At 48.2% G+C, this 24891-nt stretch overlaps 1 protein-coding gene and 1 long non-coding RNA gene across 4 annotated transcripts in view; one reads left to right on the top strand and one right to left on the bottom strand.

Annotated features, from left to right (window-relative positions):
- Window positions 1-24891, bottom strand: part of LOC116437378 (kinesin-like protein KIF2A) — a 193649-nt gene that overhangs the window by 125125 nt on the left and 43633 nt on the right. The gene's annotated exons all lie outside the window — the stretch shown is intronic.
- LOC116437380 lies at window positions 433-23107 on the top strand. Its single transcript, XR_004237268.1, has 3 exons — window positions 433-465; window positions 1260-1261; window positions 23003-23107. It is a non-coding gene; the product is annotated as an uncharacterized LOC116437380 (long non-coding RNA).

The following is a 24891-nucleotide window of genomic DNA, read 5'->3' as shown; positions in this document are numbered from 1 at the left end:
GTGAGGGAGAACAACATGGCAGCACTAAGGTCAGTGGAAAAAGAGGGAGAGGAGGTGCTCCAAGCGCCAGAGCCGAAATTCCTCTGCAGGCTGTGGTGAGGACCATGGTGAAGCAAGCTGTCCCCCTTCAGCCCATGAAGTCCACGGGGGATGCAGAGATCCACTCGGAGACCATAGGAGAAGTGGTCACGCCAGAGAGGGTAGATACCAGAGAAAGCTGTGATCCAGCAGGAGACCTGAATGGAGAGACAGGGCCCCTGCTTCCAGAGGTAAAGAGGGCCCTTGCTTCCAAACTAGAGCAGCCTATCCTTAGAAGACTGCATCCTGTGGACCAGTGACCCATGCCTCAGCAGTTTTGGGAGGACTGTTTGCCCATGGGAGGGACTCACGTTGCAGCAGTTTTGGGAGGACTGCTGCTCGTGAGATTAGAGCCACACTGGAGAAGTTCATGGAGAACTGTTTCCCGTGGGAAGGATCCCATGGCATAGCAGAGGAAAGACTCCTCTCCCTGAGCAAACAGAAGATCTCGAGTGACAAACTAACCAAATTCCCCACACCCTGTCTCCCTGCACTTTCGGTGGGAAGGAGGGAGGGGCTGGGGGAAAAAGGTGTTTTTAAGGGCTTATTTTACTTCTCATTATCCTCCTCTGACTCTGTTAGTAATATATTTACTTTATACCTTTAAATTTGAACTTGCTTTGCCCTTAGAGTGTTTTCTCCCAGTCCTCATCTCAACTCATGAGCCCTTCGTTAATTTTTTGTCCCTCTCCTCTGCCCAGCTGAGAGCAAAAGAGTGAGTGAATGGCTTTCGTGGGTACCTGGCATTTGGCCAGTGTCAAACCACAACGCCTTGTCATAAAAGGAAATGAAGTTGATTAAGCAGACTCTTCCCTCGTGAACCTGTGCTGGCTGTGACCAATGACTGAATTGTCTCTCAAGTGTTTTTCAATAACTCCCAGAATAACTTTACAATTTTACCAGGCACTGAGGTGAGACTGACAGGCCTGTAATTACCAAGGTCATCCTTCTTATCTTTCTTGAAAGTTGGGGCAACATTTACCAGCTTCCAGTTGACTGGGACCTCTCCAGACTCCCAGGACTGTTGAAAAATAATGGAGAGAGGTCCCATGATAACATTGACCAGCTCTTTCAGTACCCTGGGATGAATCCCATTGGGCCCAATAACTTATAGGGATCTAGAATGGAGCAGCAGATCCCACACAAGTTCAGAGTTGGCTGGGAGTTTATCATCCCCTCAGTTGTGGTCTTCCAACACAGGGCTCTGAGGATCCCAGGGCCCAACATCAGTATTAAAGACAGAGGCAAAGAAGGCATTAAATGTCTCTGCTTTGTCTATGTCCCCATTTGTGAGGTGACTGATCTCATCAAGTAACAGGCCAACGCTATCTCTGATCTTCCTTTCCTTTTTGTTATCCTTCACAGTGCTGACCAGCTTGAACTCTAATCAAGCTTTGTCCACACAATGGTGAACAGCATCTCTGTAGTCCTCACGTGTCACCTGTCCCTGCTTCCAATGCACTTTCCTTATCCACCTAAGTTTGAGGAGAAGATCCCCGCTCAGTCAAGACAGCTTTCTGCCCCACTTGCCTGACTTTAGACACTTTGGAATTTCCTGCTCCTGCATGTTTAAGAGATGGCTCTTAAAAAATGACCAGCATTCATCGACTCCCTGGCACAGTTTTAAACTGTTTCCTCTGGTCCTATCGCTTGGTGTTTTGGAGAAGGACCCCCACCTCACCACAACCTCCTTTCAGTTAGTTGTAGAGACTGAAAAGGTCCCCCTGAGCCTCCTTTTCTCCAGGCCAAACACCCCCAGCTCCCTCAGCCTCTCTCCTCATCAGACTTGTGCTCCAGGCCCTTCCCCAGCTCTGTTGCCCTTCTCTGGGCATGCTCCAGCCCCTCAATCTCCTTCTTGAAGTGAAGGACTCAGAACTGGACACAGCACTTGAGGTGCAGCCTCACCAATGCCAAGTACAGACAGACAATCACTTCCCTGGTCCTGCTGGCCACACTACTTCTGATACAAGCCAGGATGCCTTTGGCCTTCTTGGCCATCTGGGCACACCCTGGTTCATGTTCAGCCGCTGTCAACCAGCATCCCCACGGCCTTTTCCACTGGGCCACTTTCCAGCCACTCTGCCCTCAGCCTGCAGCGTTGCAGGGGGTTTGTGTGACAGAAGTGCAGGACTCGGCACTTGGCTTTGTTGAACCTCATACAACTGGCCTCAGCCCATCATCCAGCTTGTCCAGATCCCTCTGCAGAGCCTTCCTACCCTCCAGCAGAGCAACACAAACTTGGTGTCATCTGCAAACTTGCTGAGGGTGCACTTGATCCCCTCATCCAGATCATCAATAAAGATATTAAACAGGACTGGCCCCAATACTGAGCTCTGGGAAACACCACTAGTGAGCAGCCGCCAGCTGGATTTAACTCCATTCACCACCACTCTCTGGGCCCAGCCATCCAGACAATTTTTTACCCAGTGAAGAGTACACCCATCCAAGCCATAAACAGCCAGTTTCTCCAGGAGAATGCTGTGGAAAACAGTGTCAAAGCCTTTACCGAAGTCCAGGTAGACAACATCCACAGCCTTTCCCTCATTCACTGAGTCAACTAGCTTCTTCAGACAACCGGAAGTCTGCTCTTCCCATATCCAGGGACAAAGTTTCGCTGGCAGTTTATCTCCTATGGCAAACAATTTGAAACTCAACTACTTTCTGGTCACTGTGACCATTACAGCCATCAATTACCACCAGAGTTCTTCTCTATGGTTTGATGAAAGTTTATTGTAACATAAAAATCATCAAGGTTGTGATTTATATTTACCTCATTCATCACCATCTGAATTCCTATCCTATTAAAATGTCAAGATGACCTGGGAAGTTCAATTCATAAATGTAGTATAGAAGAACATGCAAACATAACCCAAAATTGAATCAGAAACCTGGAGTATTAGAATAAAATAGACTATTTCAGTTGGAAGGAACCTACAAGAATGTCAAAGGTTAGCAAGCATGGTCCCGGAAGGGACGTCCTTGCTAAGGGGTACTTACAGTTTCCTCTGGGACCTGATAGAACCTATCAGCGGCCAGTTTGAATATGGACAATTCTTTAAGCCACTTAAAGTTGTGACTGCCTCTGTGATACACACTTAAGAATAGACAAACTCCCCCCCAAGCTCTCTCTCGTTTCCGGCGCTGGGACAGGTGGCTGCGGGCCCCGTGTGGGGGCCAGCGGGCCCGGCCAGGCCCTGCTTGGGCCAGGCTGGGCCTGGCCACGGCCATCCTGGAGTCGATGGACCTGTTCCAGCCGTGGAACCCCCCCCACTGCCTTGCCGTGGGCAGCCAGAGCGGCTCGGCTCTCCCCCCTCTCCACTGCGATAAGAAAAATTCAACATTCCAGCTGCAAAGCTGCAAGGCCGAGGTGAGATTAACCCTTTTATTTCTGTGAAGAGCTAAAACCCTGAGGGAAGAGAGAGAGGAGATGCTTAAAGCTGAAATTCTGTTGTGAAGCTATGATATATCAGAGTATCCCGTTGTAATTTCATGAAGATATGGGGGGTGGAGTGTTCAATTCGTAAGCAAAAGCACCAGTGCTGAGATAGGCAGATGCTGACACAGCTGTTATTTCATGAGAAGTTTGGACAGGGAGAGATGGAAGCGATGAGGACTTTTGCTCCAAATGGGAAAGGAGAAAACCTCAGTCCCTAGAGATGCTCCCAGAGATAGTCCTAACGATGAAGATGATGAAGACCCTTTGCTCCCAGGGAAGGAGAAGGGCCTCTGTTTTTTGTTTCTGAACGGCTCAACCTTAAAATTGTACCCCAAAAAACTTCAAGAGTGGACCCTCGAAAGCAGTTGCAGGAAAATCTGCAAGTTGGGGGAAGGGACTCACACGCAGGCAGAGAGACTCCTCTTCCTAAATGGACTGAACAATATTTGGAAGTGGGCGGCTGTCTCGTTGTGAAAATGTTTTCATAGCACGAGCAAGAAGAGACTTCTCTTTCTAATTGGACTGAACAAGGTTATTATGGAAGTGGTAAACAGACTGAACATCTTAAGGGTTGTCTTTTTACATTGTCAGTGGGAGAAGGGAGGAAGGTGGGGGGAGGAGGAGAGTTCTGAAGGTGGTATAATTTTTTTTTCCTTCTTTTTAGGTCTGTTAATAAACTTCTTTATATTCTTTCATGTTTGGTGCCTGCTTTGCATTTCTCCTAATTCTTATCTCACAGAAGGTAAACAGTAATGAGTATTTTGGGCCAAACCACTACAAACAATCATCTAGTCCAACTGCCTGACCAAAAGTTAAAGCATGTGATTAAGGGTATTGTCTAAATGCCTCTTATACACCAACAGGCTTGGGGCATCAACCACCTCTCTAGGAAGCCTGTTTCAGTGTTTGACCACCCTGTTGGTAAAGAAATGCTTCCTCAGGTCCAGTCTGAACTTCCCCTGGCACAGCTGTGAACCATTCCCATGCATCCTGTTGCTAGATCCCAGGGAAAAGAGCTCAGTGCCTCCCTCTCTACGTCCCCTCCTCAGGAAGCTGTAGAGAGCCATGAGGTCACCTCTCAGCCTCCATTTCTCCAAACTAGACAAACCCAGTGTCCTCAGCCACTCCTCAGAGGACATTCCTTCCAGCCCTTTCATCAGCTTTGTTGCCCTCCTCTGGATGCATTTGAGGACCTTCACATCCTTTTTAGATGGTGCATGCCGTTTCCAAAATCTAAATGCAAATGTGCTTTTCAAACTTAATTCATTTTCACTGCCCTCATCCTAGAGTATGAGATTCTCATCACCACATCATTATGCATGCCTGCATCTCTAGCAAACACTTTTATAGATCATCTGGGAATACACCTCAAACTCCTTATGCAGTTTTTAGCGGGGGGGGGTTCCGAGTGGAGGGGAGCCGGACGAAGTCACGATACGAACACCGATACAATTTGAGCATCATGCTTCCTTTATTGTTTACTTATACTCACTTATATCTACTTTGTAAAGATTCATACCTTATTCCCACGGGACAGCCACTAAGCAGTGGGGGAGCCGACCAGTGTGTAACTTTGCCAAGGATTTTCAAGGCTGCCTGCTGCCAGGTGTCTTTCAAGCCTGTCTGCAGCCTGAGGCCCCTTCATGGGTTCTTCCCTAGCAACCCTGGGGTGCCCAGACTGCCCAGACTGTCCTGGGATATCATATGCCCCTGTTCCACAAGGAATCCCTCTACACATCCCCCGTTTTCTTTTTGGGCAACCCAGGCCTGGTCGATGATTTTACGCAGCCCCGCTTTAAGGCAAGAAAAAATACACCCAAATACTATTAAGCCTAATATAACTACAAATAGCAATCGGCAGCCTTCTACTACCAAGGTACGCAGCCATCCGGTGATACCCAGACCCTTAAGACAATCTCCAATAGGGTCATCTGTCTCTCGAAGGTTGTGCAGGTCCCTCTGGAGGTCAGAGAGGTTCTTGTGAATTGAGGCAGAGTGGTCAGAAAGATTCATACAGCACATACCTTGGAAATCTTCACAGCCGTGGCCGCAAGCTAGTAGTAGAAAATCAATGGCTGCCCGATTTTGTAATACTGTATGTCTAACACTAGTAACATCTGCACTTAGCTCGTCAAGCATCTGCAAAGTTATGTTTAGCTCATCCCTTGCCCGGCAAGTTTATGCAATATTGTGTGAGCCCTGGCTGCTGAAGCATGAGGTAAAAACATAGATGCTAGCCAAACTATACCACGACTCCAAAAGACAGGCTCTTCATTTCTTTTACATTGGAGCTCATGGATTGAACGCCGCACCCTGGTTTTAGTGCAGTGGGTGATATTTAAGAGTTGATGCAGGCCAGGATGGAACAGGGTGAGTTTCCCTAAGTAGCACGGTCCCCCACGTGGGCTGGCAGGACCCCCATTCCACACGCGGTCCCCACATATTAAGAACGTACCACTGGGGAGGCGCTTCGGGGCTTGACCCGTAAGGTTGATTCGGTTGTAAATTGCTTCAGACTTGTAGTTTCTCAGAAACCAGTCTGCAAGAGGGTCAACAGTGGCCCAAAGGTGCTTATTAACATTTAATTGACTGGTAGTGGGAGGCTCGAATGTCATGTAACCATCCCCAGTTTGGTTTGTGGAACCCAGTAGATCTAACTGTTCTGGTGTCCCCATGGTGACATTGATGCTTTTCAAGAATGCACCTTGCCAGCAGGCACGCTGCTGCGCAGGCTTGAGTCCGATCAGCCCTGAACAACTGCCATTGTTTGTGGTGTTCCCTATCAGTGAGCTGTTGTTTAGCATCCTTCGGCAGTCTTGTGGGTTAAAATATGGGACCCTGATTAAACAGGTGTGAAATGGGTCCCCTGGCGTGGCTAGGTTCAGACACATGGAGTCTTGCCCCGTTAAATCAGCTAGGGTGACCCACATGTTTTGTCTCTTTTGGATTGCTGTCAACATTGCGTGGGACCCGGTTAGGATGCTTATGAGAAGCAAACCTCTCAGAATGTTTGCGGGTCCAGCGCTGCTTTGTCACTTCCCAGCCCTCGGGGGCCACCACATGCTGCCGCGGGACATGAACCTGTGTGCTACTCTCTCACCCTAACACTGCCACACTCCGTACTGCCTTCACTCGATCTAAATGGGCGGACAGCCAATCGAAAATGTCCGCCAATGCCCTTGTCTCAAGACAGTCAAAACGATTCCCCACTCTATCTCTGTGTCTGGTGCTATACGCAAGAATTTACGCAACTCCCTTTCTTGATTCCACCTTTGATCACAGTCCGCACAAGGTGGGCACGTATACCACCCACTTTCTAACGTTAGCTCCCAGAGCAGGAACTGTGAAGGGGTTAACAGCAATTGTGCATTGCTGATGCAATCATTAGGACACAGGACATCTGGCAATGGGTCAGTCCTCACCGTCAGGGCTGATGGAGGCAATGGCTGCACCTCCCCTCGCAGGAAGGGAGGGGCCGTAGGCACTGTGCTCGGTTCTCCAGACGGGAACGTAGGAGTTCTGGTGGCTATCTTGACCGGTGGGTCCACAGGACACCGCGGTGCTGATGGTATGGTTTTGCAAGCCTTAGATTCCAGCGTGTCCTGACGTGTAGACAATTCAGCAAGCTTCTTGATTACTTCATGCATCATCTCTCGGTGGTTCTCCTCCTCTTGGGGCTGACCCCCGGCAGCCCTGGCTGGCTCTGTCTCTGCGGACGACAAAGCCGTAGAGGCTGCTTCGCCATCGGACGATGATCCGCTGTCCGACAGAGGGGGGTGGCATGCTGCCGTTCTCAGCTGGGAGCTAGGACTGCTCATTTCTCCTCTGCTCGCCTGCGCCCCGCCCCCAGGGTCGGGAGCCTGCGCTTCCGCCTTTGCTATCATTTCTCCCTCAGACTTCGGAGGGATAACTTCCTTCCCCGCTGGGTCCAGCAGCTCTCGTACGGGTGCTGCTGTTCCCCTCATCAGTCTACTCGTGGTCAGCCTGAAGAATCGCACAACCCTGGACTCCGCCCTGGTCTCCGGCCGCCGCTCCGTAAGACCCCTGTCTCCTTCCTGTCCAGGGCCGCCACCCCCCAGGGCTTCCATGGCTGCCGTGGCCACCTTCCTCTCTGCTTTCATTTCTGCAAGGGTGTTAGTCACGGCTCTCCAAGTTAATCCGAGAGCTTTAGCCTCTTTACCTTCCTTTCCACCCTCAATCATAGACAGCCACAGTTTGTTCCACCCTTCCCACCACGCTTTGGTCGAAAACAAAAGTGAAGTGCATTTCAAAAACCCTTGTTCCCAGGCCCACGTAATAAGGGGATAAAGATCTCGATCTTTCACAATCTCGCCTCTCTTAGAGAGGATACTGGCTAGGAGGCGAGTTCCTGCCTTGTACTCCATAGCTTCCAACCTGTGGGAACTCGCTCGGCCGCACGAGCTCTGGTCTCCGGCTTCACTCGGCTTTGAGATCCTTCCCGCATCCCGCTCCCCAGGCTCCAACACCGATGCGATGATTCGGAGTCTTGCCGCATTCAAGCGAAACCACATTTAAGCGAAAAAAAATCACTCGGGTCCCTGTTCGGGAGCCAGGTTTTGCGGGGCGGGATTTTGAGTGCAGGGGAGCCGGCCAGAGTAATGATACAAACACCGATACGATTTGAGCATCGTTCTCCGCTTTATTGTTTACTTTCACTAACTTATATCTACTTTGCAAAGATTCACACCCTATTCCCACGAGACAGCCTCTAAGCAGCCGGGGAGCCGACCAGTGTGTAACTTTGCCAAGGATTTTCAAGGCTGCCTGCTGCCAGGTGTCTTCCAGGCCTGCCTGCAGCCTGAGGCCAGTTCAGGGGTTCTTCCTCAGCAACCCTGGGTTGACCAGACTTTCCTTGAGTATCATATGCCCCTGTTCCACAAGGAATCCCTATACAGTTACATGGGAGGATAGTGACCCCCACCTCACTACAACCTCCTGTCGGGGAGTTGTAGAGAGCAATAAGGTCCCCTCGAGCCTCCTTTCCTCCAGGCTGATCAACCTTAGCTTCCTCAGATGCTCCTCATAAAACTAGTTCTCTAGACCCTCCACCAGCTTTGTTGCCCTTCTCTGGATATTCTCCAGAACCTCAATGTATTTTCAAAAAAAAAAAAAAAAAGTATAAGTATGATAAAATTATTCTGTTTTCCAGGGAAAGCTAATTTTAATGTAATTTTTCACAAAGCTTTATTATCTTTTGTCTAACAGATATAAAATCTAGTTTTAAATACTTTGAAATGACCAAATTCAAAGACTGCAAAATTAACTCCACATAACACTCTTCAAGAGAAAAATGGCAATGTCATCTTCAAAATGATGCCATGAAGATTTTTGCCTTTTCTTTTATACCCCTGTTATATCTTTTACAACTTCTGTATTCCTAGATCTTCTTGCCTACATTCTTGGACTTGTTTGTCAAGCTAAGAGACTAAACATTTTAGAAGCTTCGTAGCTAGGGATCAGTGTGCCCCAGACTCCAAGGTCCTCTCCAGAACATATTCTGTAAACCAAGATAGAACCATCCAGGGGAAGGTACCTTGGGGAGGGGGGGGCTCACTTGAGCCTCTCATTGGGGAATCTTTGATAGATATGCTAATTAGTAAAACCTATAATGTTATACCCAATGTTGAGGGGGGAGGAGGAAGAGAGACAGAAACACAGAGACACAGGGAAAGACTCGGTGGGGTGCATCTCGATGCATATGACCTGGACGTGTACACCTAAGGATCCTTAAGAATAAATACCAAGGTAAAATCCCTTTTCCCCTTCTAACAGTGTATGCCTCTTGATTTTAAGACCAGGAAAAGGCATCAGTTGCTGGCGACCCAGATGGGACCCTAAAGACCTTGAAACTCGCAGTCTTGGGTTGGAACGCATCTTGCTTTGCCCCTCTCTTTGCCGACAAATTACAGAGGGGCCGGAGCAACAATCTAAGACTGTGACCAGGACTTTAGGACCCAGCACGGAAAGGCAGAAGCACGGAAAGAGGTGAGTGAAAAGGGGATCAGTACCACTGAGACTGTGCTAGCACTAGGGAAGGAGATCTCTGAGGGGGTTGGAAAGGTTGGGGGCATAGAAGCCCAAAAAAGGGGAAAGCTTAAACTTTTCCCCTGCAAACTGTGGAAAGTAGGGGACGCCCTCCAGGAGCCCAGAGGCTGAACCCTACGCAGCCACAGGAGTGGCTCAGAGGTTGGTTGGTTGGTTGGTTGGTTAGTTCAGACGTCAGGAGTTGTGGGTTCGAATCCTGTTAAGATCAGATTTTCGCGCGCGCGCATTTACTGCTTGCTGAAACTAGTTGCTCTTTAGTATTTTAAAGTGCTGTTTTGAAGTGTTTGTGTAGTAACCTAGATAAACTGCCTGGGAAATCGGAATTCCAAGGCCAGATTGCAGGCTGAATTCCAGAGTTAAGAGCTTTCCTCTGGCAGAGTTTTCCTGTCTGTGAGAAAACATGGATGGTGTGAATGAAAAAATCCCTCCTAACAGCCCGTTGGAGCTGATAATAAAACACTGGAAATGGCTGACAGGGCGAAAAACTACTTTGAACACCCGAGAATTGATTAGACTGTCTACACAGGTTTGGCCGACTTTAAAATTAAGTCAAGGAAATTGGCCTCGCTATGGGAGTTTGGAAAATAACATCATTAATGACCTGATGGTAGAATTGAGATCATTATGTAGGTTTGATGAACTAAGATATGCAGAACTTTTTACTATGTATTTGAATAGGGAAGAAGCATATGTGGTAAACAAAAATAATATGGAAATTACTTTGAGGAAGAGAAAGGGAAAGAAAAAGCCACAGCAAGCTGACTCGTATGCTAATACAGACAGAGAAATTGATATGACAGATACAGATATGGTAGCACCAGCTTTGCGCAATGGGGGGGGTCCCCCCCCCCCCCCCGTTCAACCGCCGGGGCAGCCCGCACAGGTGGGGGGTGGGGGAGCAGCGGCGCCACCACCGCCGCCGCCGCTGCCGCCGCAGCCGCCTCCGCTGGGGGGGCAGCTTGCACAAGTGGGGGCGGGGAATGGAGGAGCAGTGGCTCCCCCACCACCGCCGCCGCTCCCACCACCGCCACCGCCGACTCCACCGCCGGGGCAGCCCGCACGGGGGGGGGCAGTGACTCCCCCACCACCGCCACCACCGCCACCGCCGCCGCCTCCGCTGTCCCCGCTGCTGTCCGAGCAGGGGCAGGGGAGGGAGCAGGTGGCCAGCTCCAAGCCGGAGGAGCGGCGCTTGGCCCCCCCACCCCCAGCCTCGTCAGGGGCGGAGGGCGGGCGCAGAGGCGCAGAGGGGGTGGATTGACCACCGCCCCCTGACTGGTCCAGAGGCAGAGAAGGTGCAGATTGGCCGCTGCCCGCTGACTTTTCCAGAGGCAGAGACGGGGAAGGGGGAGGGGAAGGCTGGCCGCCTTTCCCCGAGTACCCTGAACACGGAAGTGAAGGTAGAAATGGACACGGGCAATTGCGGCGGCATTCCCCAATGCAGAGAACCGCAAGTTTCCGACCCAGAGACAGGAGGAGCCGCTCGCTCTCCCCACCCTGCAGCACAGGCAGTGTTAAAGCTGAGGGCAGATGGGATGGCCCCGACCCAGGCGGCTCTTGCACAGCTAGGGACAGGAGAACCTGCTTGCAGCCCCTGCCTCCCTACCCCTCTACTGCCGCAAAGAGCGAGATTGTTCCTGATCAATATTCGCCTGGAACAAGTTTTAAAACCAATGAACCAATTTCAATTAAAAGTGAATGGGATCATTTTGATACAGATGGTTCTCACGGGAGGGAAGTAGAAGGAGGGGCAGGATAGCCCAAGAAGCTATGAGAGCAGTCAGTCCCGTTGCTAAACACACAAGGTCCAAAGCAGGAAAAGGGGGGGAAGAAGAACTTGCATTAGAAGCACCTCTGAGACAGGCTGTGGGAAATCAAGGAGCCATTTATATAAAAGTACCATTTTCTCTTGGAGAATTACAGCAGTGGAAAAACTCAATTGGGAAGTACAGGGACAACCCAGAGAGAGTAGCTATGCGTGTAGAAATGGCCATAAAATCCCAAAACCTAGATTGGGGTGATCTAAATGTTATGCTAGATGAATTATTGGATAAAACAGAGAGAGAAATGGTCAACAAAGCTGCTATATCTGCTATAGAAACTCAAATTGCAACTGAGAGTCTTCAAGGGTCAGTTAATGATATCTATCCGCTAGCGAACCCTAACTGGGATCCCAATGTCCCAGAACAGATGGAAAAGCTGAAGCGATACCAAAAATGGGTGGTTGTTGCGTTAAAATGTGCTGTTCCTAAAGCAGTGAATTGGGCTAAGTTATATGAAATTAAACAAAATCCAAATGAGACCCCCACAGAGTTTCTAAATAGGCTTAAAGAGGCTGCACAAAAATACACTACCTTAGACCCTGACTCACCTGAGCAGCAGATCCACCTGGCCTACCTGTTTATAGGTCAGTCTGCTAATGACATAAAGAGAAAGCTGCAAAAGATAGATGGGCCACCGGACATAAGTAAATTGTTGACTGTAGCCTGGAAGGTATACCAGAACAGAGACTTAGCAGATAAACATCATAAACCCCACTACAAGAAGAAGTATGATAAGGAAAAGTCATCTGTGGCATCAAAAAGGGGTCCCCCTTTTCCCCTATCTGAGGACCAATGCGCAATTTGCAAAAAACGGGGGCACTGGAAAAATGAGTGTCCATCACGAGCAGAAAAGAAGCCCCCAGTTTTGGAACTAACTGTAAATACAGACTGACGGGGACCGAAGGTAACTACCCCAGCAGAGCCTTTGGTTGTAGCTAAGCTGGGGAATGATGATGTTGAATTTCTGGTTGATACAGGGGCAACATATTCTGTGTTAAATACTTTAAAAGGTAAACTGAGTCAAGACACTGTGGATGTGATTGGAGCTACAGGGGTAAGTGAAACAAGGCCTTTTCTCCAACCTTTAAAATTTAAATTGGGAAAACACTGGGTGACTCACCAGTTCCTGTATATGCCAAATTCCCCAATGCCATTATTAGGCAGAGATTTATTGGAAAAATTGGAAGCAGAAATTAAGTTTTCAAAGGAAGGGGGAGTGAAAGTTATAATCCCAGAATCTAAAATTATCGAAGCAGCTGCTATACTTGTACAGGAATGCCATGGAAAAATTCCCAAAGAAGTTGAAGAGGCTGTCATTCAAATAGTGTGGGCCAATGATTCTCCTGGGAGATCCAAAAAAGCTGAACCTGTGAGTATTACACTCAAAGCAGGGGCTACACCAGTAAGACAAAGACAATATCCTCTGAAATTAGAAGCTTGTAAGGGATTAGTACCTGTGATTGAAAAGTTTCTCAAATTTGGGTTGTTAGTAGAATGTGAATCCAGGTACAACACACCAATCTTGCCAGTAAAGAAAGCTGATGGTAAAAGCTACAGGTTGGTACAGGATTTGAGGGAAATCAACAAGATAACAGAGGACATACACCCAGTGGTAGCAAATCCTTACACACTCTTGACAACACTAACAAATGAATTAGGGTGGTTCACTGTTTTAGATCTCAAGGATGCCTTTTTCTGCATTCCTGTGCATAAGAATAGCCAAGAACTCTTTGCTTTTGAGTGGGAGAATCCAGAAACAGGGAGGAAGACCCAGCTCACCTAAACAGTTTTACCACAAGGATTCAAAAACAGCCCGACCATATTTGGAAACCAGCTGGCAAAGGAGCTTGAGGACTGGAGGAAACAAGAACCAGGAGGAGCAGTTCTCCAGTATGTTGATGACATCTTGATAGCAGCCAAGACACGAGATGACTGCATAAAGCTCACTGTAAGTCTGCTGAACTTTTTGGGCCAAAGTGGGTATTGGGTCTCGAAAGAGAAGGCACAGGTTGCCAGGGAAACAGTAGTATACCTGGGCCTGGAAATTTTCCGTGGACATCGCAAACTCAGCAGAGAGAGGAAGGAAGCCATCTGTCGACTTCCAGAGCCCCATACCGTAAGGGAGATGCAGGCCTTCCTGGGAATGGTAGGTTGGTGTCGCCTGTGGATATATATAAACTACGGTATACTGGTGAGACCTTTATATGAGGTCCTTAAAGCAGCTGAAAAGGGGACAATCATGTATACAGAGAATGCCAGGGCTGCATTTAAACAGCTGAAACATTCCTTAATGTCAGCCCCAGCTCTGGGGCTGCCGGACTTGACTAAACCTTTTGAACTCTTTACACATGAGCGACTGAATGTTACTCTGGTGGTACTGGCACAGCACCTTGGAGACCAGCGAAGAGCTGTGGCCTATTTCTCAAAACAACTAGACAATGTAGCCCAGGGTTGGCCAGGATGCTTGAAAGCTGTGGCAGCAACAGTCCTTCTGATACAGGAGGCCCGTAAATTCACCCTTGGGCAGCACATTGTCGTGTATGTACCCCATGCAGTGATAAATGTGCTGGAGCAAAAGGGGGGACACTGGCTCTCCCCTAGAAGGATGCTCAAATACCAATCTGTGTTGTTAGAACAGGACGATGTTACTCTGAAGACAACTTCTGTGGTAAACCCTGCGATGTTTTTATCATCTACATTACTTGACAGTGTGCCTGAGCATGATTGTTTGCAGACAATAGAGGAAACTTATTCCAGCAGACCAGACCTGAAAGATGTTCCTTTGAAAGATCCAGACTGGGAACTGTACACTGATGGGAGCAGCTTCATGAGAAACAGTAGGAGGATGACTGGTTACGCTGTAACCACCTCAGATAAAATCATTGAGGCAAAAGCCTTGCCTCCAGATGTATCATCACAGAAAGCTGAACTCATTGCACTAACGAGAGCTCTAGAACTGAGTGAGGGGAAGAAGGTGAACATATGGACTGATTCCAAATATGCCTTCAGTGTTGTTCATGCCCACGGAGCTATTTGGAAGGAACGTGGCCTGCTGACTGCTCAAGGTAATGAAGTTAAGCATGCTAAACAAATTCTTGCACTTTTACAGAGCATTTGGAAGCCTACGGAAGTGGCTATCATGCATTGCAAGGGTCATCAAAAAGGGAAAACAGCCCCCGAACTGGGAAATCGTTTTGCTGACAAAACAGCCAGGGGGATTGCAGAAAAAGGCATTTTTGCAGTGGTACCACAGAAAGAGATAGATTTGTCATCATTTACCCCAAAATACGATCAGAGGGATCACAAATTAATTAAGTTCCTTAAGGCTGAAATCAAAGAAGGTGGGTGGGCTGTTACCCCAGTAGGACAAGTCGTAGTTCCACCTCTGATCCTTCGGGAAATAGCCCAACGAGAGCATGAAAGTACCCACTGGGGAGCAGAAAATCTTTTAAAACATTTGAGGAAAGTAGTGATAGGGAGAGGGATGACTGATATTGTACAATCTGTAACAAGCAAGTGTGAAACCTGCTGTAAAAACAACCCTGGCACAAGCGAGAGAGTTGTGTTAGGAGTGACAAAGACAGGAGATCTCCCAGGAGATTATTGGCAAATAGATTTTGCTGAGATGCCACGCAAAGAGGGATGCAGGTATATACTGGTACTGGTTGACACCTTCAGTGGATCGCCTGAGGCTTTCCCCTGTCGCACCAACACAGCAAAAGAAGTTGTAAAAGCTTTGCTTAATCATATAATACCAAGACTTGGGGTTCCTTTGGGAATGTCATCAGATAGGGGACCACATTTTTTTGCAACAGTGGTTGGGGAAGTTAGCAGGATTTTGGGACTTACCTGGGACCTGCACACACCATACAGGCCCCAGGCAAGTGGCAAAGTTGAACGCATGAATGAGACCCTCAAAACCCAGATTTGCAAGATTTGTCAAGAGACATCCATGACATGGGTTCAAGCCCTGCCTATAGCCTTGCTGAGAGTCCGCATACAGCCAAGGCGAAGGGACAACATCAGTCCCTATGAAATATTATATGGCAGGCCATACCAGGTTCCACATATCCCAGGGGAAATTCATATGAGAGGTAAAAATGATTTGCAAAAGTATTTAATGGCTCTGAGTTCCACCTTGCAGAAGCTCCAGAGATTCGTTGTGTTATCCAAACCAATAAGATTGGACACACCTGCTCATCCGTTCCAGCCTAGAGACTGAGTCTACATCAAATTAGGACAGCGACCCCTTGCAAGCCAAGTGGAAGGGACCATTCCAAGTTTTGCTGACCACTTTTACTGCGGTCAAGGTTGCTGGCAAAGGACCGTGGATTCACTGTTCCAGGATGAAGACAGCTTCTGCTCCCAAAATCATCAAGAAGACAGAGACTGATACAAATCAGAAAGATGCAGTCTAAATTGTTTTTTACATGTTTGCTGTTTGCCCAACTGGTAACCATGGTTCAGGGTTCACCCCATGATTTGCATAAGACTGTGGTCCAAAATGTGTCCAAAATTCTTAATAAGAGCAATTGCTGAATCTGTACTCAGTTACCGCCCCTAGATGGGAAGGGTCACTGGCCATTGATTGGCATTTTAATAGAAGAATTAAGAAAGATTTAGATGAAATTTGGAAAGGAACTCAAATTCTACATGAAGTTGCTTCTAGAAATAACACCTTAAAATTTGATCATATTTTTGATACCCTCACCTCATGGTTACCAAACTGGGCCTGGGTAAAAGAAATATTCATAATAGTTGTAATTGTAGTTATTATCTATGTAATTTCCTGTGGAGCAGCCGTTTGTGTAAACCGGTTCTGCGGGTAGAAAAATAGAGACTAGACAAGATAGAGTTTTGTTAGTCTCTAAAAGGGGGGAAATGATGCCATGAAGATTTTTGCCTTTTCTTTTATACCCCTGTTATATCTTTTACAGCTTCTGTATTCCTAGATCTTCTTGCCTACATTCTTGGACTTGTTTGTCAAGCTAAGAGACTAAACATTTTAGAAGCTTCGTAGCTAGGGATCAGTGTGCCCCAGACCCCAAGGTCCTCTCCAGAACATATTCTGTAAACCAAGATAGAACCATCCAGGGGAAGGTTCCTTGGGGAGGGGGGAGCTCACTTGAGCCTCTCATTGGGGAATCTTTGATAGATATGCTAATTAGTAAAACCTATAATGTTATACCCAATGTTGAGGGGGGAGGAGGAAGAGAGACAGAGACACAGAGACACAGGGAAAGACTCGGTGGGGTGCATCTCGATGCATGTGACCTAGACGTGTACACCTAAGGATCCTTAAAAATAAATACCAAGGTAAAATCCCTTTTCCCCTTCTAACAGTGTATGCCTCTTGATTTTAAGACTAGGAAAAGGCATCAATAACACCCTCACAGAGAACTACTGATACTGAAATTGGACGGAAAATAAACTTTCTAACACAATTTGAAGTATTAGAAAGCAGGCATTCTTTATTGCAGAGCTGGACACACTCAAAGGATCTCTCCTCTAATTGAATGTGCGTCGTGAAACTTTACAAAAGGGTATTTATTCCATCATGATCATGCATATTCATTACAGCATACTTCCTAGTTAATACAAACATCACTTTTCCTAGAACTAATTTGCATGCATCCGCCTCCTACTGGAAGTCCTTTTATGGTCCCAGAGGGTCATCTAAAGGGGTCTCTGGTGGCCATATTCACTGAATGCTTCAATATTACAGGTGACCTTTCCTTGAACTTTTTCTTTGGGCATGCGCTGTCGCCTCTTGTTACATAACTTGCTAAAAAATCCACTATATTCCTCATTATCTATTTATCCACTGGTTCCAGCTATGTTTCTCATCCTGTGTACATACTTTTACATTCTTTTATCCTTTTTTGCTAGTTAGTCTTTAAGCTCTATCTAGCAACTTCAGGGGAACTGAAAATTTCTATTCTCTGTTATTTATCAAGTCCCCCCTTTTCTTGAGACTATGTCTCTTTTTAGACAAGTCTCAATACTTCATTTTCCAGCACAAAGTGTTACAACATTTAAAAAATTGAATCATAATACATGCAAGTACACACACTACAATTATTACAATGACTGCCATGAATACATTTTGCAGTAGTCTCCAATTTGGTAGCTGTGAAGCTAGCCAATCCCATCAAGAAGAATTTTTTTCTTTCTGCCACTCTTCTACTGCTCTTTCTATCGAGGTGATTCCTGATTGTTGGACTTCAAACCCATCACTGATATAAGTGCAACACACTTGTTGTATAATAGCACATGTTCCCCCTTGGCTAGCAAGCAGATAATCTAAGGCCATGCAGTTCTGTAGAGCCACCATTTGTGTCTGTTGGAGCTCATAGGATGTGCTATTTAATACTTCATTATCATCGTTTGCCACTTCTAAAAATCTATTTAGCTTGTTAATGTAAACTCCATAGGACGAGGCAGTGCACATGGGGCATAAGGTGAACCATAGTCTTTTGCATTCTGAAATGGAAGGAGTTATATTGCCGATCATCCTGCACTTCCTGGATGAAAAATGTTGTCTTGCCCTAACTCTTCCTTGTGGTTGTTGCCAAAGTATCCTAAAGGGAGGCATTAATACTGCATGGAAACAGGAACCAAACCATCCTGTAGGAAGCCATTTATAGGCATTGTCTCTGCATACCAATAAGTCCCATTCCCAGTACCAAAGGTCTGATTTCCTCTTTTTCACTGTTGGGCTACTGATGGATCTAGGGCTCCTGTATCTGCTTCTGTTGAGTCCTTGGTGCCATTAGTCCAATAGAGTGGCATTGCAGCTGGGAGTGGTATAATACTTACACTGACTTGTAGAAACAAAAATGCTGCTAGCAAGGATTTTCTTGCTATTTTCTAAGTCCGTGAGAGACTTTTCTCTCTCACAGAAGAGGTAGCAGGGAATGTAAACAACCAAGCCACCTGCAACCTTGAAAAGTCTTGTTTATGGTATAGTAGAAAAATATTTTGACAATGAATGTTTTAGGATTTTAGCCAATCACCCCCAAGGGGTGGCTGGTCCTTTGTCCAATTAGACTATGAAGAAAAAAGTCTATAAAAGAGTTTGTAAAATAATTAAAGAAATCAATCTTGCTGCACAATTCCTGCCTGCTGGATCATCACTCCTCCTCCTCCCTATGGCTGCGGGACACGGTGATATACTGTAGGAACCAGGCCTGCGGTAATATTTGGTGCTGCCTGACGTGATTTGCACTCTCTGACGGGTCCTGCTGCTGCTAGCCAAGCCGAATTTCTCTAGAGGTACGCTGTTCCCCTTCCCCCCTGGGACCGGGAGGTCTGACAGGACTGAGAAATGGCAAACAGCGGCTCACAAACCGACGCTGTGGTACTAGTCTGGAAAGGTGTGTTTAGCATATTGCACACCTCCATTCCTGAAAACTCAGTTCGGGAATTATTAGACTGGGCTACTCTAAAAGGGATTCCCATGGACAGAGATACTGCCCTGGACTTTGCCTTATGGCAGGAACTCGGCTGTGGTGTCCGACACGAGCTCCCGACTGGGGACCCAGAAGTGTTAGAATTATACAAAACCTGGCGTTCGTTATTTATTCTGCTGACAGACCTTGACTGTGACAGCAGAGCTGGCTCGCCTATTTTGGTGATGAGTGACGGAGGAATGTCCGAGGGGGACCCCGCTGACCGGGCTGCCAGGGCAAATGACGGTGGATTCGGAAAACCCCCCCCCGGCTCCACAGGCAGAGCCTGCGCTGCCTCACCCTGCACAATCATAGGACTCTGCGGCCCCCAGGGACCCCACGCTGGCAGAGGCAGGGAGGTTGGGGCAGCGGGAAGGCACACAGCCTGTCTTGCCATTCAGCTCGGGGACAGCCACAGCTTATCCAGGGCCGCAAATCAGCGGCTTAGCAACTTGGACCCCCAGAGCGGCTCCTAGTTCGGTTGTGTATGCACCTGGATCTAACTTTTTAGCCGGAATAGGGCCGGGCAGGCCTGCACCTAGACTCCCTGGGTGTGGTCCGCTGCCCTCCTTGGCGCTGGACTGTTCTGCGCAATCGCAGAACCGAGCCATCGACCTTTTAATACAGCATCTGCCCTTGCTGACAGAGTTACCGAACCTATCCCGAAGGATGGAGGACCTGCTCAGCTTGCTACCGCAGCGGATGCCCGAGCCACCCTGCCGTGTGGGGCGCGCCCAGCCCGCACCGCCCACGCCACTCGCGCCAGCCGCAGGAGCTGCGGCTCCAAACCAGGAAACGGTGTGGCCAGCGGTGAACCCGGAAGCAGCGCTGCCGCGGGAAAACCCGGAAGTGGTGGCGGCTGCGGAGACGCGGCCGGGGGCAGCGGCACCAAGCACTGCCGCAGAGAACGGGCCAGCAGTGGCACCGGGCACGGCCACGGAGCAGGGGCGAGTGAAGGCACCGAGCGCAGCCGGGGAGCGTGAAACAGCAGCGGAAGTGGCGACCGCGCCGAACATGGCTGCTGTGCGAGAGACAAGCACGGCGCCGAGCACGGCTGTAGCCCCAGAGACAGCGGCAGCAGCTTCAGTACCGGTTCGGTCGGGACTGGCCGAGACGGCCTCCCGTAAAGAAACTGCTGTTCAAACTGCAGCGCAGCCAACTGCAGTCTGTCTTGTCTGTTCTGCCTCTAGCGAACTTAGCCAAAGTGCCCCTCTCCGTCCATTTCTGTTCGCTCCCAGCACCTCAGAGTTGCCTTTCCCTGATGACTCGTCATCGGGAAGTTAGGCAGATGAGGTTCTGGCCCCAGGTCGTCAGGCGGCTGCAGCCGCGCGGTGAAGAAAAAGGCTGCGCCGGTCTCGTCCCTGGACCTTTCAGGACTGCACAGTAACAGTGCGTCCGACCCACTACAGTCGCTTCTTAGAGTCAGTTAAGATGCAAGCATTGGAGGAGGGTGACTGGAGCTTATTAGAAACCCTTGGAATGCCAAATAGATCTGAGGATTCTGGGGGTAACTGGGGAGGTGTTACACTCCATCCACAGGCTGTGCCAGAAGTTCAGGATGGTAGGGATTCGCCAAAAGGGGAGATCCAAGCTTTCCCAGTGTATAAGGCTCTCCCAGATTCAGGGGAGCATGACAAGCATGAGGTAATTGCTTGGAAAGTTGCCCAGGAGCTCCAATCCAAGGTGGCACAATATGGGCTAGGTTCTGTTGAGGTTATGCAGATAATAAGGGTGATAAATACAGATTTGCTTTCTCCATTCGATATCAGACACTTAGGTCAAATTCTATTTCAACCTGTACAATTTACAGTTTTTTAGAAAACCTGGAGAAAGCTGGCCAACAAGGCTGCATTAGGGAATATGCAGATCCCTGCTGCTGATCCTAGACGGACATCAGGAATGGATGCTTTGATGGGAACTGGTCCCTTCTCTGATCCCAGTCTACAGGGTAACTTGTCCTCTAGCATCCTGCAGCAAGCTCAACAGGTCGGCATGGCTGCCCTGTTGAAAACCATAGAGATATCTGCACCCAGAAAGCGATATACTGAAATAGTTCAGGGGAAATCAGTCATTCCTCTCTTTTGTAGAGAAAGTCACTGCTTCTCTCGAGAAGCAGGTTGAGGATGACGGGTTAAGACAGTTGTTGTTAAAGCAGTTAGTGAGAGATAACGCAAACGAGGAGTGCAGAAAAATCATAGATGCCTTACCAGGGGATCCTGAGGTGACAGACATGGTCGAGGCCTGCGCTAAGGTGGGATCTGGGAACCAGAAAAGGTCTGCTTTGGCTGCGTTCCTGCAGCCTGTTCACGCATCTTCTGGTCGTGAACCAAAGCAACCAAAACAGGCGAGAAAATGGAAGTGGCCTAAGCCGAGACAAAAAGAGAACACACCGATCCCCCAGTGCAAGAGGTGTGGCAGGCCAGGGCATTGCTCGGACTATTGTAGATCCCAGACTCATGCTGATGGTCAGCCGTTGTCGGGAAACTTCTGCCGGGGTGCAAGGAGGGGGAATTGCTCTCCGATACAGTCTCTCCCCCAGAGAGTGGCACAGGTACAGGCACAGGCCTACCCAGCCACCCTAGAGACGGCACCCAGGGATCAGACGGTTTTGACGGCCACACCAATTTACCAGGGTTTCTAACAGAAGGCAATGCCAGGGCTGACATGCTGGCCAACCCTGCGAGGGTAGGGCCTCAGCCTGACAAAATTGCACAAGCCAAGGCATCGCACGGTTTCTTCCATCAAAGTGCACATACCCTGCAGAAGCAGTTTCATTTAACGCCAACTGAGGCGCGTGACATTGTCAGCGCTTGCGCTGACTGTCACGGACTCGGTGCGCCATTGCCACCGGGGGTAAACCCCAGAGGGCTAAAAGCCTTGCAGATTTGGCAAACAGATGTAACTCACATCCCAGAATTTGGTCGGCTGAAATATGTGCACGTTTCTATTGACACTTTCTCCTCGGCTATGTGGGCTACTGCTCACACTGGAGAGAAGGGCCGTGATGTCATTGCCCATTGGAAATTGGCTTTCTCAGTCCTGGGTGTGCCAGCTTCTGTGAAAACCGATAATGGTCCTGCCTACGCCTTGGAGAAGACGCGGCAGTTTTTACACCTATGGGGTGTAGACCATACCTTTGGTATCCCACATTCTCCTACTGGCCAAGCCATTGTCGAACGCGCTCATGGTACTTTGAAGCGTGTTTTGGAAAAACAGAAAGGGGGAATGCATGGAGAAACCCCACAGAGCCGACTAGCAAAAGCTTTGTATGCAATCACTCACCTTACAGTACCACAAAACTCAAATAATCCTGTTATTCTGAATCATTTTGTCTCATTGCAGTCTTCAGGCAAGACACAATTGCCCCGGGCAAAAGTCTGGGTACGGAATTTACTCACTAACCAATGGGAAGGCCCACATGAGCTTATCGTTTGGGGTCGTGGGTATGCTTGCGTTTCCACAGATACTGGGATACGGTGGCTACCTTCAAAATGCGTTCGCCCTGACCTACGGCACCAGAGGCAGAACAGGCAACCTCCAAATGATGACCAGAACGCCAACCATCCAAATGGCGACCAGAATGTAGATCATCAGCCTAATGACTCTTCTGATGATGACCAAGATGTCAACCATCAGGCAGATGGTCCTTCTACAAGCAGAGACTGAACTTTAAATTTCTTGGAGTCAGATAGTTAAAGCCTTAAGGACATATTTAGAATTAATAACTGATGTAAATTTCTATTTAAGGTTAATAGTATAGTTGTTATCTTAGAAAACAAAAAGGGGGATGTTGTGGATACAAAAATGCTGTTAGCAAGGAATTTTCCTGCGTCTTCTAAACCGTGGGATACTTTTATCTCTCACAGAAGATATTCGCAGAGTTTATGGATCGTGAACACCTGCGACCTTGTAAAAGTCTTGTTTATAGTACACTAGGAAAATATTTTGACAATGGATGTTTTAGGATTTTAGTCAATTATCCCCAAGGGGTGGCTGATCCTTTGTCCAATTCGACTATGAAGAAAAAAGTCTATAAAAGAGTTTGTCAAATAATTAAATAGATCAATCTGGCTGCACAATTCCTGCCTGCTGGATCTTCTCTCCTCCTCCCTACGGCTGCAGGACACAGTAATATTTTACGGCATTTATAGGGGAAGGACTCCTCTGCCTGAGCAGTGAAAGAAAACCTTGGGTGACGAACTGACCAAAACCCCCACCCCCTGTCTCCCTGCACTGTCAGTGGGAAGAAGGGAGGGGTTGGGGAAAAAAAGGTGTTTTTAAGGGCTTATTTTACTTCTCATTATCCTCCTCTGATTTTGTTAATAAGAAATTCACTTTGTACTTCTAAGCTGAGCCTATTTTGCCCTTGGAGTTTTTCTCCCGGCCCTTATCTCAACTCATGAACCCATTGTTAATTTTTTCCTCTCTGTTGGGGTTTTAGGAGTTCTCCTTTTGTTTTTCTCTTTCTCTTAAAGAATTTTCCCCATATGTTGCCAAGAGACCCTAAAGATTGGGTACTTAAGAAAGACAAAAGACCTGGCCACAGGGGGAGGGGTCGAGATGGCTACCCTGTTCTCCATGGGGTTTTCTCATGTAGGGCAGAGATGCCGCGAGATTTGGACTGAGAAAAAGAGGGTTGGGCGGAGTGCCTGGCTCTGTTGCTCTCTCGGTGTTCGGAGGGGAGAGAGAGGCTGCAGTCGCTGTGGGGACAATTCATCGCCACTGCGGGCTTCTCCTTTCTTCTGCCTTCCTTCTACCGGAGAACCCCGGGATCCCAAGCCTGCCTTTTCCTTGCTCCGCTGAGACCCAGACAGCGGCTGCCCTGCCCCTGCCATTCCTTTGCCACTGCTCTGAGCCTTCACTACACTGTAGCTCCGCACCCCCTGCCTGCTGAGATGTCCCTGAGTTCCTGCTGCAGCTCCGGAGTTTGGTGCATCTCGCCTACCACCTGGGATTTTTTGTGTTCATCCCTGCTGTTCCAGACTGCTGTTCCCAGAGGTCTTGCCCCTGGGGGTTTGTGAAGCCTTTCTTCCATCCCTTCCCATCTCAGCCAAGCCGCCATTACCGCATGCCCCCCAAGCTCACGCTGGAGTGCCCCCTGCAGCCACAGGGGGAAACCATCGCACCTGCCCTGCTCACCAGGAGCCGCCAGCACCCCTGCCAGCTGTGACTGTAACTACATCACAGGGGAAAGTGCCTGACAGCCGAGAAGGCTGGCACTGGGTTACTGGTTCTGCTTGTTGCTACTGCCATAGTTATTGTTGTTTGTTTGCCTTGTCATATATATATATTAGTGAAGAACTGTTATTCCTATTTCTCATATCTTTGCCTGAAAGCTCCTTAATTTCGAAATTATAATAATTTGGAGGGAAGGGGGTTTCATTTTTCCATTCCAAGGGAGGCTCCTGCCTTCCTTAGCAGACACCTGTCTTTCAAACCAAGACACTCTCCTCTGCCCAGCTGTGGCAGGGGAGGGTGAGTGAGCGACTTTCATGGGTGCCTGGTGTTTGGCCAGTGTCAAACCACGACACTGCCCGTCCACCGGGTGAAATCGATCTTCTAATGCTTCAATTAACTGACAGTCTTTTGCATCTATGTTCTGGCTTAATATCTGGTAGACTAATCTCTCATTGCAGAACCAAAATGTGGATGCCTTTTTCTGCAGCCTCTTTAGCCACCCTGTCAGCTAAGTAATTTCCACATTTTGACCCTATTTTATTTTTCTGGTGCGCTCTACAATGCATAATTGCAACTTCAGATGGTTTTTGTACTGCTTCCAATAAGTGTAATATTTGTGTCCTATGTTTGATCCATGTACCTTATGCTGATAACAAACCTCTCTCCTTCCAAATTGCCCCATGGGCAATATGCACCAAAAGCATACTGAAAATCCATCCAGATGTTTACTTTTTTTGCTCAGTTCCAATGCCCGGGTGAGAGCAACCAGTTTGGCCTTCTGCTTGAAGCATCTGATGTTAGAGCCTTAGATTCAATTATGTCACTCAGGGTAGTTACCACATATCCTGACGTGCGTTTCCAT

This window comes from Corvus moneduloides, chromosome W, assembly GCF_009650955.1.
Source record: "Corvus moneduloides isolate bCorMon1 chromosome W, bCorMon1.pri, whole genome shotgun sequence".
NCBI lineage: Eukaryota > Metazoa > Chordata > Aves > Passeriformes > Corvidae > Corvus > Corvus moneduloides.
Note: the sequence above shows the minus strand (reverse complement) of the source record. Positions and strands in the feature narration are given on the sequence as shown.